Below are 17,352 nucleotides of genomic sequence, written 5' to 3' on the forward strand. Positions count from 1 at the left end.
AGACTAGTGGAGCTGCCCAGGGGCTACAGCTGTCCCTGATTACCCCAGTCTCCTTCATGTCTCTTAGCATCCCCTTGGCATGTTGGTAGTGTGCAGGGGGTACGGGTCGGTATCTCTCCTTTATGGGAGGATGGTCTCCCGTGGGGATGTGATGTTCTACCCCCTTTACTCGCCCGAAGTCTAGCGGGTGTTTACTAAACACTCTCTCGTACTCTTGAACCACCCGATAGACTCCCTGTTTTTGGTGTGAGGGAGTGGAGTCAGTACCCAAATGCAGTTGCTGACGCCAGTCCTCCATTGGTTTCTTAGAGCCGTTACCTTCCTCTGGTTGAGATGGAGGCAAGGGTTCTACGGCCTGTACAGAGTTCTGGTTGATGGTGAACAATTTGGCTAGCGTGGCATACCGGGGCAGGTATACTTCTCTCTCCCCGATATTTATGATGCGGACGGGCACCCTCCCATGGCGTACATCGACCACCCCCCGTGCTGTCAAAATGGTGGGCCTACTGTCCGAGTAGACTGGTTCTACCATTGCCTGGTAGTCTCTACCTCTTAGACCAATAGCTGCCCGGCACCAAATCATCATCTCACTTTTTGGGGGCATGGCAATAGGGAACGGGTCACACATTCTCACGCTACCTATCTCACCACCAGATAGTTCCACCTGTTGCCGCTTCATCAGTGCCCGGATCTCTTTTTGGAGCACACGCTGCTGGCTGGAACTGGCGTTCTTGGCAACCTGCTGTAAAATGAGAATCACCTCTGCAAGACAATTTTCAATCACATTAGTTCCCAAGGTTATTCTAGGGTGACTCTCATGACGGTCTATGTCCACTATAATCAGTCCTTGTGCCGCCAGTTCGACTTTACCGATCTTAATGGTCACCTCCTTGAATCCCACCTGCGGCACGGGCTGACCATTGCTGGCGATGATACTCAGGTCGTCATCTGGGTAGCGGGTTATGTCCGAGTTATTCCAGTACTGCTTAAACAGCACGTACGGGATGGTGGTCACCTGTGACCCAGTGTCTAGTAGGGCACTCATAGGAATGCCATCCAGTACCACAGGCAAGATTGGACGTCCCCCTACGTATTTATCATGCCAGTTTGATGGGCCTGATGATCTTATGCCTGGGGGTTGGCCCTCTACCCCAGGTTGTGCCCGTTTAAATGACAGTACCTTGCCATATGTCTGGGTTGATTACAGCGGCGGCAGATGGGTCGTCCGTCCTCGTTGTATCTGTCGCTGGGTCTTCCTCTGGCCGGTGGGGTCCTCCTCAGTCGGTGCCACGGGACGTCCTCCGGTCCGGATGCCAGCTGGATCTTTCCTGGAGAAGAGACCTGTAAAGACTGCACAGTTCTGGTTAGTGCGGCAACGCTCTTAGTCAGCTTTTGGACCTGATGGTGCAGGTCTGTAGCCGGGTCACTGTTTAAAGCCTGCGCATCAGCTCCCACAGGCCCTGCAGACAAGGGCGCCGTCTCCTGGTGGTAAGTGATAGCAGGGCGCCTGTGGGTCACAGCGCCACCTGGTGCCAGTTCTCGGAGCACCCGGATGGCTCTGTCCTTGAACTGTGCAAAGTCCAGGTCAGGGTCCTGTAAGGCCATTGCCCGCAACTGGGTTCGGTGGGCATTGCACAGTAGACTCTCAATAAATTGTTCGGTCAACAGCTTGTCTTCATTTCCCACGCTGTCAGGGTCTGCCTGCTTAATGGCTCTCAGGGCCTCTTGTAGGTTTAGAGCATAGTCTTTTATACTCTCATGTGCCCGCTGTTTGCACCTGTAAAATCTGAGCTTTATTTCGGCTGAGGTGCGGGTATCAAACGTGTCTTTCAGCCGGGCTAGTATTTCTCTGACAGTCCTCTTCCTCCTAGGTGGCCAGGACTTTACCTCCCTTTGGGCTGCCCCGATTAACTGGGCCACCAGGATGCTTACTTTTTGCTCCTCCGTGAGGGGGTATACCTGGAAGAGGCTATCCAGTCTTTCCCTAAAGTCACTTAGGGTATGTGACTCCCCTGAGTACTGGGGTAGCCAGGTTGCCCCCGGGATATAGGGCATGGTGAAAGGCATGACCGCAGCAGCGGTTGCGCTGGCGGCCGGTGTGGCGGTGGAGCTCCCCTCGGTGTCCGACATCCTCCTTCCCCCCTAGTGGACCGTGGCCTACCTTGCGATGCTCTTCTTCCGTAGGCCGCGGCTCCGCAGTCGATCGTCGGGGTCGAGGACCTGGCGTCGCGCTCCGATGACGTCAGCGTCGCTCTTCCTCCCTTCCAGGACCTTGCGCAGCGTCGGTGCGTGGGGCAGAGCTTCGGGTGTCGCGCGCTTTCGGCGTCCACGCCCCTCTTCTTCCTGCTCGGCGTCCTGAAGATGGCGTCCGATGGCGGGAAGCAGCTGCGGATGGCGGGAAGACGGCAGAAGACGGCGGGAAACGGTTCAAGATGGCGTCTAATGGCGGGAAACGGTCCAAGATGGCGTCTGATGGCGGGAATCGACTCCGGACGGCGGGAAACTTCGCCACAGGTAAGTTACAAAAGTCTTTTTCAGGCACGCAGTACCCGGTGGTTGCGGGCACGAAATCCTGCCGACTACGCCAAAGTTGACTCACCCCCTGGGCCTGTGCTGGGAACCCGGAACCGGGCCTGTGGTAGGATGCTGGGGGGTTGTAGTCTCCGCGTGGCGGTGACCCGGTCCGTGGCTCAGGGTGGTCAAACCAGTGGCAGTCTATTTGTATTGCAATTGTCCGACTACGCCACCCGTGGATTGCGGTCAGTGGGGACCGCCGCTGCGCTGCAGACCGCTGAGGCTGATGTTATATGCGCAGCCAAGAATGGGATGACTCCCCACAGGAGAAGTATTGCCTCAGGGCAGCTAGAGTGAATGATGGTAGTGATGGTGTGGGCGTCCCAATACTAATGGTGCTGGTGCGGCGATGAAACACAGAGACGTGTGGTTGCAGTTCAGGGTCTTTACTGATGTTATAAGGCAGATCCTCCGGGGAGTACTGGCTAGTATAAGGGGCGTGGTCAGTCTGTGAGCAAGCAGGATCTCCCCTGGCCAGGTGGAGTTGTAGGCCTCCCCGTCTGTCTGCACTCTTCCTGGCTACCTTGCTGTCAGCGGTTACAAGTAGCCCACGTCCCTGAGTATACCGTGTGGTGCTCACCCGTATGGCTGGTGACTTGGGGCCTTCTGTTAGCCTCCGCTCCTGGATGGCGGTGCTGGTCCCTTCTTTGTGACTGAGCCTCCGGGCTTCTATGGCCAGAGGACCTGGAATCCTCTGCCGGCTGGTTTTTGCTGCTGGGTATATATCAGTCCCCACAGCCTCGGACTCCTGTGTCCGGTTTTAGTGTCCTCAGCCAGGGCGAGCTATATCTCTGCTCACAGCCCCTGGTCTTCTGCTTCTGCTCCTACAGAGCTCCTGTTCTCACTTTCCCTGTGTCTGCTCTCCTCCAGACCAGACTGCGTCTCTGTCTGGGGCTTCACTCACTAATCCCGCCCCAGACCCAGTTTATAAGGGCAGATTCCTCCCCTCCCAGGTCTGGGTGGGCCGTGTTGCATGTTTAGGGCTCCTGACCAGAGAAACCTCCCACTTGCTCTCAGACATAATATTTCTATTACTGTGGCAACCAGACCCCTGGGGTGCCACAACAGCGTGCACGGACTAGCCCATGCCCTGAAATGGACAGCACTTTTGACTCTTGGTTGCAGGGAGGGGGGCTGCGACTGCAGCAGTGACCGCAGCCTCTACCCTCTTATGACTCTTTGTTTGAGTATCTCATCATGCACTGGGATTCTCACACGAAGCGTCAGCGCATGGGAAATAGGGAAAAAAGATGTAATAGCAGTTAGTGTAGTTAGGGGACGGTAGGGAATTTTTAATGTAAGCCTAATTGAAATGGGTTTAAATTACAGCACTAGATAGGGAGTTAGATGAAAATTTCTTTGGCCTTCGGACTACCTCTTTTAAAGGTGTTTTCACCCAAACATTGATGTATCAACAGGTGAGATCAGTGGGGGGGGTATAACCACTGCAAACCCCCTCCCACCCACTGAAGACACAAAGCTAATCCTGTGTGCTGAGTGTGGATAGATCAGTAGTGCACATGCATGATCACATATGGCAGTAATGGACATGCATGTGAATCCTGTGACTATATGATCATTGTTTGTGCGATAACCCCTCTAAGAATGACATGACAGTTTTGTCTGTGGCTTGTGTTGTGTTGCTGGTGCGATATTATTTGCATTGACACTGATGAATTCCTTGTAGATGCTGATGGTCCTGCGCCCTTGGAGCTGCCTAACCAGTGGCTGTGGGATATTATTGATGAATTCATTTACCAGGCACAGATATTTTCCTGTAGACTTTCTCCCGCTGCGCTCTCTCACGCGTCTCTCTTTGAACATGCAGACCTAATATTTTCACTCTTGGTTAAATCTGTCTATTTCTGCACTATGCAGTTTCAGTCATTCAGCCAGTATCGATGTAAGACCGCAAAGAAATCAGAGGAAGAAATTGAATTCCTGCGTTCCATCCCCAAGAACTGAAACGTTCACAGCGTCCTTAATGTGTTACATTCTCTAGTGGATAAATCCAACATTAACCGGCAGCTGGAGATTTACACCAGTGGAGGTGAGGGATAGAGCTGTACTTGATGCTTGGTGTCTTTGGCTCATGTTCCTGTCATGTTCTCGACACAGAATCTGTCTGGGTTTTTATGCCACTGACAGTTGTTTATTTTTATCAATGGTGATGTCCAGGCTCGGTGCTCAATTTTGCAGCCATTCTATGTGACTGCAGACTTGTGAATCCTCTCAGTGCCCACTGTCAGGATCTACAGCGGGCTTGTGAATGCAAGTATGCAATTTGCATATTTCCAGCCACATTCCAACTACACATGTCCGGCCTCCCTTAATTGACTTGAATTAAGCCAGGCCACACACATCTAGTCGGTACGTGACCATATTATGCAAATTGCATTCACAAGCCCGCACGCTTCGTGCACCAGAATCCAGCGCGCACTCTGCAGATTCACAAATCTGCAGTCACGTAGTGACTGCACAGTTGCACTCCAAGTCTTGATAATTTAAGTGAGGTACCTGCCTATTTATTCTAGGAAACCTTTAATTCTTTCTGTGCAGTGTCTGCTAGATCTCTACAAATATTTAGTAATTAGAAGCAGGGCTGTGGAGTTGGTAAGCCAAAGCTCCGACTCCTGAATTTCCATGACACCGACTCCACGATTCCGACTCCCTCATACATGGCTCATGTTTAAGTGATAAATTTACAGCAGCACACATTTGTGTCACCCTGGCCTGGATGCCACAAAATGTAATAAAGCTGTGTCTGAGAGCAAGGGGGAGGTTCTCTAGTCAGGGGAACATTAGCATGCAGTACCTCCTGTCTCAGGCCAGTAGGGGGAGCAGGCTGCCCCTATAAAAGCTTGTGCTGGGGGCAGGGTTAGAGAGAACTGGATGGCCTGTCTCAGCACTGAGACGTGTCCCGGAGCAGAGCAGGGAAAGAAAGTTGTATTGCACCTAAGAGGAAGTGTGGCAGGAGGAGAGCCACAAGCCAGAGACAAGAGGCGAAGAGAGCCTGTCTTGGCAGATAACGGACTTAATTTACCAGACTTTGGTAGGCCACGCTTAACTAGGGGGGAGGAAGATGTCGGATACAGAGGCGCCCACTACCACCAACGCAGCTGCAGCAGCGGTGATGCCCTTTTCCCTGCCCTACATCCCTGGAGCGGCCTGGCTGCCCAAGTACTCAGGGGAGCCCCATGTCCTACCTGACTTTAAGGAAAGACTGTACAGTTTGTTCCAAGTCTACCCCCTGACAGAGGAACAGAAGGTCAGCATATTAACAGGGCAGTTAACTGGCGCAGCCCAGAGGGAGGTAAAATCATGGCCCACTGAGGAGAAAAGAACCGTGAAGGGTATTCTGGCCCGCCTGCGGTGTACCTTTGACACACGTACCTCCGCTGAAATTAAAATGAGGTTCTATGGATGTAAGCAGCGGGCACAGGACAGCATCAGAGACTATGCCCTAAATTTGCAGGAAGCCCTGAGGGCCATCCAACAAACTGACCCTGGCAGCGTGCAGGAAACGGATAAGCTGCTAACGGAACAATTCATAGAAGGTCTGCTGTCTAACGCCCACAGGGCCCAACTGCGCCTCATGTTCTTTCAGAACCCTGATCTGACCTTTGCCCAATTTAAGGACAGGGCCATAAGGGTGCTCCGTGAACCTGCAACCAGTGGCGCTATAAACCCCCGGCGCCCTGCTCTCCCCTACCACCAGGAGGCGGCGCCCTCCTCTATGGACCCCGTGGGGGCTGATGCACAGGCCCTGAACCAAGCCCCATCGAAAGACCTGCACCACCAAGTCCAGGAGCTGACCAGGAGCGTCGCGGCGTTGACCAGGACCGTCCAGGCGTTGCAAGTGGACCCGTCAAGACCCATCGAGCTGGCTTCAAGTCCGGAGGATGTCCCGTGGCGTCGACAGAGGAGGATCCCGTCGTTCCGAGGGAGGCCCACAGACCGCTACGCAGAGGATGGACAGCCCATTTGCCGTCGATGCAACCAGCCCGGACACATTTCCAGGTACTGTAATTTAAACGGGTCCAACCTGGGGCAGAGGGCCAACCCCCAGGCACAAGATCACCAGGCCCTTATAATTGGCGTGATAAGTACGTTGGGGGGCGCCCGGTTTTACCCGTGGTGCTGGACGGTATCCCCATGAGCGCCTTGCTGGATACTGGGTCGCAAGTAACCACTATCCCTTATGTACTTTTTAAGCAGTATTGGACTGATGCTGATATCACACGGTATCCAGACAGTAACTTGAGCATCATCGCCAGTAATGGCTTACCCGTGCCGCAGATGGGGTTCAAGGAGATGACCATTAAAATTGGTAAAGTTGAATTACCGGCACAGGGAGTGATTAATGTGGACATTGACCATCGTGAAAGTCACCCTAAAATAACTGTGGGTACTAACGTGATCGAAAATTGTCTTTCAGAAGTAATTGTAATTCTATAACAGATGGCGGTGAATGCTAGTTCCAGCCAACAGAGAGTCCTCAACAAGCAGATAAAAGCCCTGATGAGACGGCAGCAGGTAGAACTGTCTGGTGGTGAGATCGGTAGCGGAAGACTGAGTGACCCATTCCCCATTTCCATGCCTCCCAAAAGTGAAATGATGATCTGGTGTCGGACTGCAATCGGGTTGAGAGGTAGAGACTACCAAGCCATGGTAGAACCCGTGTACTCAGACAGCAGGCCCACCATTTTGACAGCCCGGGGGGTGGCTGATGTCCGTCATGGGAGGGTGCCCGTCCGCATCCTCAACATTGGGGAGAGGGAAGTACACTTACCCAGGTACGCTACACTCGCCAAACTGTTTGTTGTCGAACACAAAGCTTTCAGGGCCATGGAACCCTTGCCTCCATCTTCACAGGCGGAGGGTAATGGCTCCCAGAAACAAAAGGAGGACTGGTGCCAGAAACTCCATGTGGGTGCTGACTCCTCTCCCCTGCACCAAAAACAAGGAGTCTACCGGGTGGTACAGGAGTACGAGAGAGTCTTTAGTAAGCACCCGCTAGATTTCGGCAGAGTAAAAGGGATAGAACACCACATCCCCACAGGGAGAAACCCACCGATAAAAGAAAGACACAGACCTGTACCCCCTGCACATTACCAGAACGCAAAGGGCATGCTGAGGGAAATGAAAGAAGCTGGGGTCATTTGAGATAGTTGTAGCCCCTGGGCAGCCCCCTTGGTTCTGGTAAAAAAGAAAGACGGCACCATGAGAATGTGCGTGGACTATAGACAAATCAACCGTATCACCCACAAAGACGCATATCCGCTGCCTAGAATAGAGGAGTCTTTAGCCGCACTAAAATCAGCCAACTTCTTTTCTACTTTGGACCTTACTAGCGGGTACTGGCAGGTTCCTGTGGCAGAGGCTGACAAGGAGAAGACCGCCTTCACCACCCCGATGGGACTGAGCGAGTTCAACTGTATGCCTTTCGGGCTCTGCAACGCACCAGGGACCTTCCAGAGGCTGATGGAATGCTGTCTAGGGCACCGAAACTTCGAGACGGTCCTCCTTTACCTGGACGACGTGATCGTCTATTCGAAGACCTAAGAGGACCATCTAAAGCACCTGGCCGAGGTGTTCGAAGCCCTGGCAGGCTACGGCCTGAAGGTGAAACCATCGAAGTGTCACCTGCTGAAACCAAGGGTCCAGTACCTAGGGCACGTGGTAAGTGCGGAAGGAGTAGCCCCCGACCCTGACAAGGTCACGGCAATCAAGAGCTGGCCAAGCCCCTCGAACATCAAAGAGGTGAGACAGTTCCTCGGGTTGGTAGGCTACTACCGAAGGTTCATCCCCAGGTTCACTAAGATGGCAGCTCCTATGCAGGACCTCCTGATTGGACAGTCTAAGTCCAGAGCTCAAAAGCCACCCTTCAAGTGGGATAAACCGGAAGAGGAGTCCGTCCGCCAGTTGAAGATGGCCCTCACGGGGGATGAGATCCTGGCCTACCCTGATTATGGTCAGCCTTTTATTCTCCACACGGACGCCAGTAATGTGGGACTGGGAGCCGTACTGTCCCAAAACCAACAGGGCAGAGAAAGGGTGATCGCGTACGCCAGCCGGAAGCTGAGACCCACCGAGCGGAACCCGGAGAATTACAGCTCCTTCAAGCTAGAATTCTTGGCGGTGGTGTGGGCCGTGACAGAATGCTTCAAGCATTATCTGGCCTCCGCAAAGTTCACCGTGTACACGGACAACAACCTGTTGACACACCTGGACAATGCAAGACTGGGTGCCCTGGAACAGCGGTGGATGGCCCGTCTCTTCAACTATGACTTCGTGATCAAGTACCGGGCAGGCAAAACCAATGCGAATGCGGACGTCCTATCGAGGATGCCTCACTTACCTGAACGTGACGAAAACCCAGAAGAGCTGGAGGAGGTAGAACTCCCCGCGTTTCACCGGTATGGAGCCGCTCAATACTCCCACCGCGTGAAGGAGGAGGATCTAACAACCGTGATGATCAATCCGCTACCTCACCACAGCTGGGCCGAGACCCAAGATAGTGACCCTACAGTCCGCCTGGTGAAAGATCTGCTGACCCGGGAAGACGCCCGCTTAGATCCGGATGCCCCAGAGGAAGCCAAGCAGCTATGGAAGGAGAAGAGCAAGCTGTTCCTCTACGAAGGCAAGTTGTGCAGAAGGATTGTCAACCACCGGACGCACGAGCTGACCTGGCAAGTCATGTTCCCAAGGCGGGATGCAGCTATGGTCCTGGGGGCTTACCATGACAGAGCGGGACACTTCGGTTGGAAGAAACTGGAGTTCCTGCTAAGAGGAAGGTTCTTTTGGGTCGGCATGAGAGGAGCTGTAGAAAAGTGGTGCAGAGACTGTGGCCCTTGTCACCTGAGGAGGAAGGACCGCATCAGCCAGAAGACACCCTTGAGGCCCATCGTCACCACGCAGCCTCTTGAGCTGGTAGCTCTAGACCACGTCAAGTTGGCTCCAAGCCGGTCAGGGTACATCTACGCCCTGACAATCGTGGACCACTATTCCCGTTTTCTAGTGGTGGTCCCGGTAAAGGACTTGACAGCCCAAACAGCGGCCAGAGCCTTCCAGCAATATTTCTGCTGTCCACACGGGTATCCGGAACAGGTCCTGACAGACCAGGGTCCAGCGTTCGAGGCTGAAATCTTCCAGGAGTTCTGCAACCTCTATGGCTGTAAGAAGATTCGTACAACGCCTTACCACCCCCAAACCAACGGGATGTGTGAGAAGATGAACAATATAGTCATTGATCTCCTGAAGACGTTGCCCCTGGAGGAACGCAGCCTGTGGCCAGAAAAACTGCCGGACCTGATAGACCTATACAACAATATCCCGGTGAATGCTACAAACGGCACCCCGGCTTACCTGATGCGAGCCAGACCAGGTAAGCTGCCCGTAGACCTGGAGATGGGAGTGTCACACTGTCTCTGTATACTGGAGGTAGGGGCCTAAGCTGACCCTAAGCTGGGGCCCTGACTAATCCCTCAACCTGGAGGTACTGTTAAAGGTACAGAGGTCCAGGCCGCCAGCGTAACCCCTACCTCCTGAGGATCCCTGCACCTAAGTAATCTAGTCCTGAGAAGGACCCTGATCACAACAAAAGAGGACAAGTAATAATATGCCCACACACAGTACTTAGACGAACGAGACAGTACAAGGGAAAAACCAAAACCACCTTGCATACAAAGACTACACTACTACAACAGAGGGAACACCAACGGGAAAGGAGATAAATGATAAAGCGAGGAAGGGAAAATAAACTCCAAATACACTTATCTCAGAAACTCCAAATACCACGATCCGCTCTGTAAGTCTGTATGAAAAGCTTTCACCGACACTTCCCAAACAGACCAGCAGGCATTTGAAGGAGACTCACTACAGCAGCATTGATTGCAGCTGGGCGAGGCTGGACCTCGTCTAGCACAGAGAGAAAGAGAATTAACTCCCTCACTGCCGAAAACACAAAGCACCAAAAAGTCAGCTGCGAGAAGTCAGGCTGTGTAATCGTGACGATCTTCGTGGCGACACACCCGTGACAGTACCCCCCCTTCTACGAGGGGCCTCCGGACCCTCAGGGCCAGGTTTATCCGGGTGAGTCGTGTGGAAGGCCCGAACTAATCGGTCTGCGTTAATATCCGACGCAGGAACCCACATCCTCTCCTCAGGACCATACCCTTTCCAATGAACCAGGTACTGAAGGGACCGGCGATTAAAACGTGAATCGATGACCCTTGATACCTGGAACTCCAAGTTACCATTGACCACCACTGGAGGGGGAGGTAAAGGTGACGGTACCACCGGCGCCACATACCTCTTAAGCAACGATCTGTGGAACACGTTGTGAATTTTAAACGTAGGGGGGAGGTCAAGACGGAATGCCACCGGATTAATAATAGAACTGATTCTGTACGGCCCGATGAACCTGGGACCCAGTTTCCAGGAGGGAACCTTAAGTTTAATATTCCTGGTAGACAACCATACCCGATCGTTCACACTTAGGTCCGGACCAGACACTCTCCTCCTATCAGCCATACGTTTGTATCGGTTCCCCATAGTATTCAGATTCTTCAGCACCCCTCTCCATACTGAAGCGAGTGATGAGGAAAATCGTTCCTCCTCAGGAACCCCCGAAGAGCCCCCCCTACTGAAAGTACAAAACTGGGGGTGAAAACCATATGCCCCAAAAAACGGGGACTTACCAGTGGACTCGCTCCGCCTATTATTGAGAGCAAACTCTGCCAGAGGTAAGAAAGAAGCCCAGTCCTCCTGGTTCTCTGACACAAAACACCGGAGATATGTCTCCAAGCTCTGGTTCATACGTTCCGTCTGACCGTTGGTCTGAGGGTGAAAAGCCGATGAGAATGACAAATGCATCCCCCGCCGTGCACAAAACGCCTTCCAGAACTTGGACACAAACTGAGACCCCCGATCAGACACCACATCGGAGGGTACCCCGTGAAGCCTCACAATCTCCCCAATGAACACCTGCGCAAGAGTTTTAGCATTAGGGAGAGCCGGAAGAGCGATAAAATGTGCCATCTTGCTGAACCTGTCCACTACAACGAGTATGACCGTTTTACCCGAAGACGGAGGGAGGTCCGTAATAAAGTCCATAGACAGATGAGTCCAAGGACGCTCCGGGATCTTCAAAGGTAAGAGGGCCCCAGACGGACGGGTATGTGAGGTCTTAGAGCGCGCACAAACCCCACAGGACGCGACAAAAGTTACCACCTCCTTATGTAAGTTAGGCCACCAAAACCGACGCGAGAGAAGATCCACAGTTGCTTTACTCCCCGGGTGTCCTGCCAAAACTGAGTTATGGTGTGCCTCGATCACCTTTTGTCGCAACTGATCTGGAACAAACAGTCTCCCCGGAGGTCCAACAGGGGCGTCCCCCTGAGCCTCCAATACCTCCTCCTCCAGCTCAGAGCATACTGCCGAAACCACCACCCCCTCCTGAAGGATAGGAATCGGGTCGTCCGTATTCCCGGCCCCAGGGAAACTACGAGATAAGGCATCCGCCTTTACATTTTTTGACCCAGGACGATATGTAACGACAAAATTAAACCTGGTAAAAAACAATGACCACCTAGCTTGTCTGGGATTCAGACGTTTCGCGGACTCCAGATATAGCAGGTTCTTGTGATCGGTGATGACGGTGACCGGATGGACTGCCCCCTCCAAAAAATGGCGCCACTCCTCAAAAGCTAACTTAATGGCTAAGAGTTCCCTATTGCCGACATCGTAATTCCTCTCAGCGGACGACAATTTTTTAGAGAAAAAGGCGCACGGATGCCACTTACCAGGGGACGAACCTTGTGACAATACTGCTCCCACCCCTACCTCGGAAGCGTCTACCTCTACAATGAATGGCTGTGACGCATCAGGTTGAATGAGTATGGGTGCCGAGGCAAAACATTTTTTCAAGCAGGAGAATGCTTGACAAGCCTTGTCAGACCACCTAGAAAAATCCGTCCCCTTTTTAGTCATGTCTGTGAGAGGCTTAACCATGGACGAGAAATTACGAATGAACTTCCGGTAATAATTAGCAAACCCCAGGAAACGTTGTAGTGCCTTAAGATTCTCTGGCCGATCCCACTCAAGAACTGCCCGCACTTTCCCAGGGTCCATACGAAAACCGGACGCTGAAACCAGGAAGCCTAAAAACTGGAGTTCCTGTACGGCGAACACACACTTTTCCCATTTGGCATACAGTTTATTATCCCGCAAGATCTGTAACACCTGCCTAACGTGCTCCTGATGAGACACCAGATCCGGCGAGTAAATTAAGATATCATCCAGATATATGACAACAAACTGTCCCACCAGGCGGCGAAAAATGTCATTAACAAAGTGTTGGAACACCGCCGGGGCATTAGTCAGACCGAATGGCATGACAAGGTTCTCATAATGCCCCTCCGGAGTGTTAAACGCCGTCTTCCACTCATCCCCCTCCTTCATCCTAATCAGATTGTACGCCCCCCTGAGATCCAACTTAGAGAACCATTTGGCGCCCACGATCTGATTAAAGAGATCGGGAATAAGTGGGAGTGGATACGGATCTCGGACCGTAATCCGATTAAGTTCACGGAAATCCAGGCAAGGGCGTAGGCCTCCATCTTTCTTCTTAACAAAGAAGAACCCCGCAGCCACCGGTGAAGATGAAGGTCTAATATGCCCCTTAGCCAGACTTTCTGAAATATAATCCTTCATGGCCTGCCTCTCAGGACCAGAAAGGTTATACAACCTAGCTTTAGGTAACTTGGCCTCAGGGAGCAGTTTTACAGAACAGTCATACTCGCGATGAGGAGGTAGTTCCTGACACCCTTTCTCCGAGAATACATCCTCAAAGTCCGCCAGAAATGGAGGTAAGACCCAAGGAGTAACCGCACCGATGACCGTGTTCATGCAGTTTTTATTACAGAATTTACTCCATTGGCTTATCTCTCTGGTTTGCCAATTAATAACCGGGTTATGCTTAGTTAACCAAGGAAGGCCCAACACTATAGGAGTGGGAAGACCCTCCAACACGTAGCAAGACAACAGTTCTTTATGTATCGCCCCCACTTGAAGTTTTACGTCATGCACAGCTTGCAAAAAACTTCCCTGACCGAGAGGCCTGGCATCGATCGAGAATATGGGGATGGGTTTAGCCAACTCACTCAATCGCATACCTTGAACCCGGGCAAACCGAGCATCAACCAGATTAGCCCCGGCCCCACTATCCAGAAGAACAGATATCCTCTCAGTTCTCGTACCCACCACCACCTCCGCCGGTACGAGAAACTGAGACGAACCTAGGGACGAAATACCTACTCCCAGATTGCCGTCCACCACACAACCTGGGATCAACAGTTTTCCGACGACTCTTCACTCTGCAAGGGACGGGATGGACACCCCCCAATAAAATGTCCCTTTTTCCCGCAGAAGAAACACCTTCCTGTCTTATGGCGCACCACCGGTCCCCTCCCCCGAAATGATGTCCCTCCTAATTGCATAGGCTCCTCTGGACTGACCAGGGGAACCACCATATGAGGGGACCTTGTAGGAGGTGGAGTCATCACAGGGGGTCGAGTTATCCCGCACCTCTCCCGAAGCCGTCTGTCAACACGAATAGCCAGGGCCATAGCGGCTTCCAGTGACGCGGGAGAGTCATACTGTGCCAACACATCCTGTAATTTGTCGGATAAACCTTGACAAAACTGGCTCCTAAGAGCCGGGTCATTCCACTGGGTGTCCGTGGCCCACCTACGGAACTCCGAACAGAATTCCTCCGCCGGACGATCTCCCTGCTGGATCCTACGTAACTTAGACTCAGCAAGGGAGATCCGATCTGGGTCATCATATACGAGTCCCAGAGCAGCGAAAAACCTATCCACTGACTGGAGAGCCGGGGAGCCCGGGGGAAGAGAGAACGCCCAAGATTGTGGGTCCCCTTGTAGGAGCGAGATGACAATTCCCACCCTTTGTTCTTCACTCCCCGATGACCGAGGCCGCAGCCGAAAGTACAATTTGCATGCCTCCCGGAAAACAAAAAACTTGTCCCGCCCCCCAGTGAACCTGTCAGGGAGAGCTACTTTAGGTTCTGGTCCGGCTTGCTCCAGAGGATGCAAAACCTTGGACCTAACGTCCGCCAGCTCCATGGACAAACTCTGCAACTGCCGAGCTAGACCGGCTACTGGATCCATGGTAGCTGGAGAAAAACTAAGTGGGTCGGTGAAAATGTCACACTGTCTCTGTATACTGGAGGTAGGGGCCTAAGCTGACCCTAAGCTGGGGCCCTGACTAATCCCTCAACCTGGAGGTACTGTTAAAGGTACAGAGGTCCAGGCCGCCAGCGTAACCCCTACCTCCTGAGGATCCCTGCACCTAAGTAATCTAGTCCTGAGAAGGACCCCGATCACAACAAAAGAGGACAAGTAATAATATGCCCACACACAGTACTTAGACGAACGAGACAGTACAAGGGAAAAACCAAAACCACCTTGCATACAAAGACTACACTACTACAACAGAGGGAACACCAACGGGAAAGGAGATAAATGATAAAGCGAGGAAGGGAAAATAAACTCCAAATACACTTATCTCAGAAACTCCAAATACCACGATCCGCTCTGTAAGTCTGTATGAAAAGCTTTCACCAACACTTCCCAAACAGACCAGCAGGCATTTGAAGGAGACTCACTACAGCAGCATTGATTGCAGCTGGGCGAGGCTGGACCTCGTCTAGCACAGAGAGAAAGAGAATTAACTCCCTCACTGCCGAAAACACAAAGCACCAAAAAGTCAGCTGCGAGAAGTCAGGCTGTGTAATCGTGACGATCTTCGTGGCGACACACCCGTGACAGGGAGTCCTAATACCTGAGGACACCTCCCCGGATGCGGACTGGGATACGGAAAGGCAACTGCAGTACAAGAAGGTACAGGAGAGTGTGGAGAAGAGCCTGGCACAGGTGAGAGAGAGGCAAGAAAAACTCTTCAATCAACACGCCCCTGCTGGTCCCCTAGAACCTGGTGAGCAAGTCCTAAAGCGAAAAAGAAGGCTACATAAGTTGGACGACCAGTGGGAAAGGGAACCCTACACCGTACTGCAGTCTGATTACGACAACCCGAAGGTGTGCGTGATCACCAAGGACGGAGGAGAAACCACTAGCACCGTCTCCAGAGACCACCTCAAAAGATGCGCCGAGCAACTCCGTAGTGCAGAAGAGGATCAGAGTGACCTTAATCCCGCAGAGGACAAGGAAGAAATGATCAGCACCGTTCTCGGAGAGTTCCCTCAGTCCTGGACTCGCATAAATGATGCCATAGTGGTACCTGTCCTGCATTTCCTGCAACCGGCACAGCAACAACCAACACCAGAGCCGGAAGGTGAAGAGGAGCAAGCAGTTCCAGAGGCAGAAGAGCCTGTACCAGCAGCCCAGGAGAGTCAACCCTCTGCTGACAGTGAGCCTGCCATGCCTGCGGTAAGCCAAAGGACCCGCAGACAGCTGCATGCCCTACCTGTACACCCAGCTGGTAGCTGTACCCCTAACGCTAGTGGGGAAAGCCAGGTTGGTCCACCACCAGACAGTGGGCTACGTAGGTCAACCAGGAGCACAAAAGGGCAGATACCCGCTCGCTGGAAAATATAGAGCGCGCTAAGATTGTAAATAACCCTGTTGCCAAATGTTGAATTGTTTGCAAAGTTACATGCATGTTTGGTAATTCTATGTTTCAGTTTCTTGCAGCTACCGTAAGGACTCAAAGGTTATGGACTTTTTATAACCGGGACCTTGTATGGACTGCGTTCGGAGCCTGACCAAGGAATGAACTAAGACTGTGAAGGACTTGGGGTAGGACAGATCCCCACCTGGTTAAGGCTCCCCGTTGTATTGGTGATATGGACACCCGGTCACAGACCACACTGTGACCTTAAGAACTCAAGCTGTGCGTCGTCTGTCTGTTAATGTTTTATGGTCATGAATATTGTCTTTGTTTACTGTTTAGTCCCGGAGTACTAAATTTCACTAGGGGGGAATGTGTCACCCTGGCCTGGATGCCACAAAATATAATAAAGCTGTGTCTGAGAGCAAGGGGGAGGTTCTCTAGTCAGGGGAACATTAGCATGCAGTACCTACTGTCTCAGGCCAGTAGGGGGAGCAGGCTGCCCCTATAAAAGCTGGTGCTGGGGGCAGGGTTAGAGAGAACTAGATGGCCTGTCTCAGCACTGAGACGTGTCCCAGAGCAGAGCAGGGACAGAAAGTTGTATTGCACCTAAGAGGAAGTGTGGCAGGAGGAGAGCCACAAGCCAGAGACAAGAGGCGAAGAGAGCCTGTCTTGGCAGATAACGGACTTAATTTACCAGACTTTGGTGTCTGAGGCTGGGAAGATTCCACATCCCCCAGCAGATAACCAGTTTGCAGGGGACTGTAAATTCCTTGGCCTAAGAAGCCTGGAGGCCCTGCCACAACAGAAGGGACCAGCAAAGCCGTACAAGGCTGGGAGCAGAAAGGAACCCACGTCGCAGGCCATACAGGCGAGAATACACGGAAAGCTCGGAAACGTGGGCTGTTACCCTATAACGAGGAGATAGCCAGAAGGAGCACAGAAAGCACGGTAGGCCTACACCCTCACCCTGACCAGGGCCAATTTCCCCGTTGCTCTCAGACATCCAGGTCCCCTCCTAGCTGGGACTGTTTGTGGGTCAATTTACCTGTTCTAGTAAATACCCTGGACTGCAACCTGTTGTCTGCGTGCTCCTTGCTCCTCCAGCACTATCAGCACTGGGACTCT

General features: G+C 52.5%; 1 protein-coding gene and 1 pseudogene across 4 annotated transcripts in view; one reads left to right on the forward strand and one right to left on the reverse strand.

Annotated features, from left to right (window-relative positions):
• The window catches only part of LOC141157324 (ankyrin repeat domain-containing protein 54-like), a 436,436-nt gene that overhangs the window by 373,738 nt on the left and 45,346 nt on the right, over positions 1-17,352 (reverse strand). The window lies entirely within an intron of this gene.
• Positions 1-17,352, forward strand: part of LOC141156624 (eukaryotic translation initiation factor 3 subunit L-like) — a 41,390-nt pseudogene that overhangs the window by 8,773 nt on the left and 15,265 nt on the right.

Source organism: Phyllobates terribilis, unplaced genomic scaffold, assembly GCF_046119375.1.
Source record: "Phyllobates terribilis strain yellow unplaced genomic scaffold, ASM4611937v1 Scaffold_8__6_contigs__length_399053987, whole genome shotgun sequence".
Lineage (NCBI taxonomy): Eukaryota > Metazoa > Chordata > Amphibia > Anura > Dendrobatidae > Phyllobates > Phyllobates terribilis.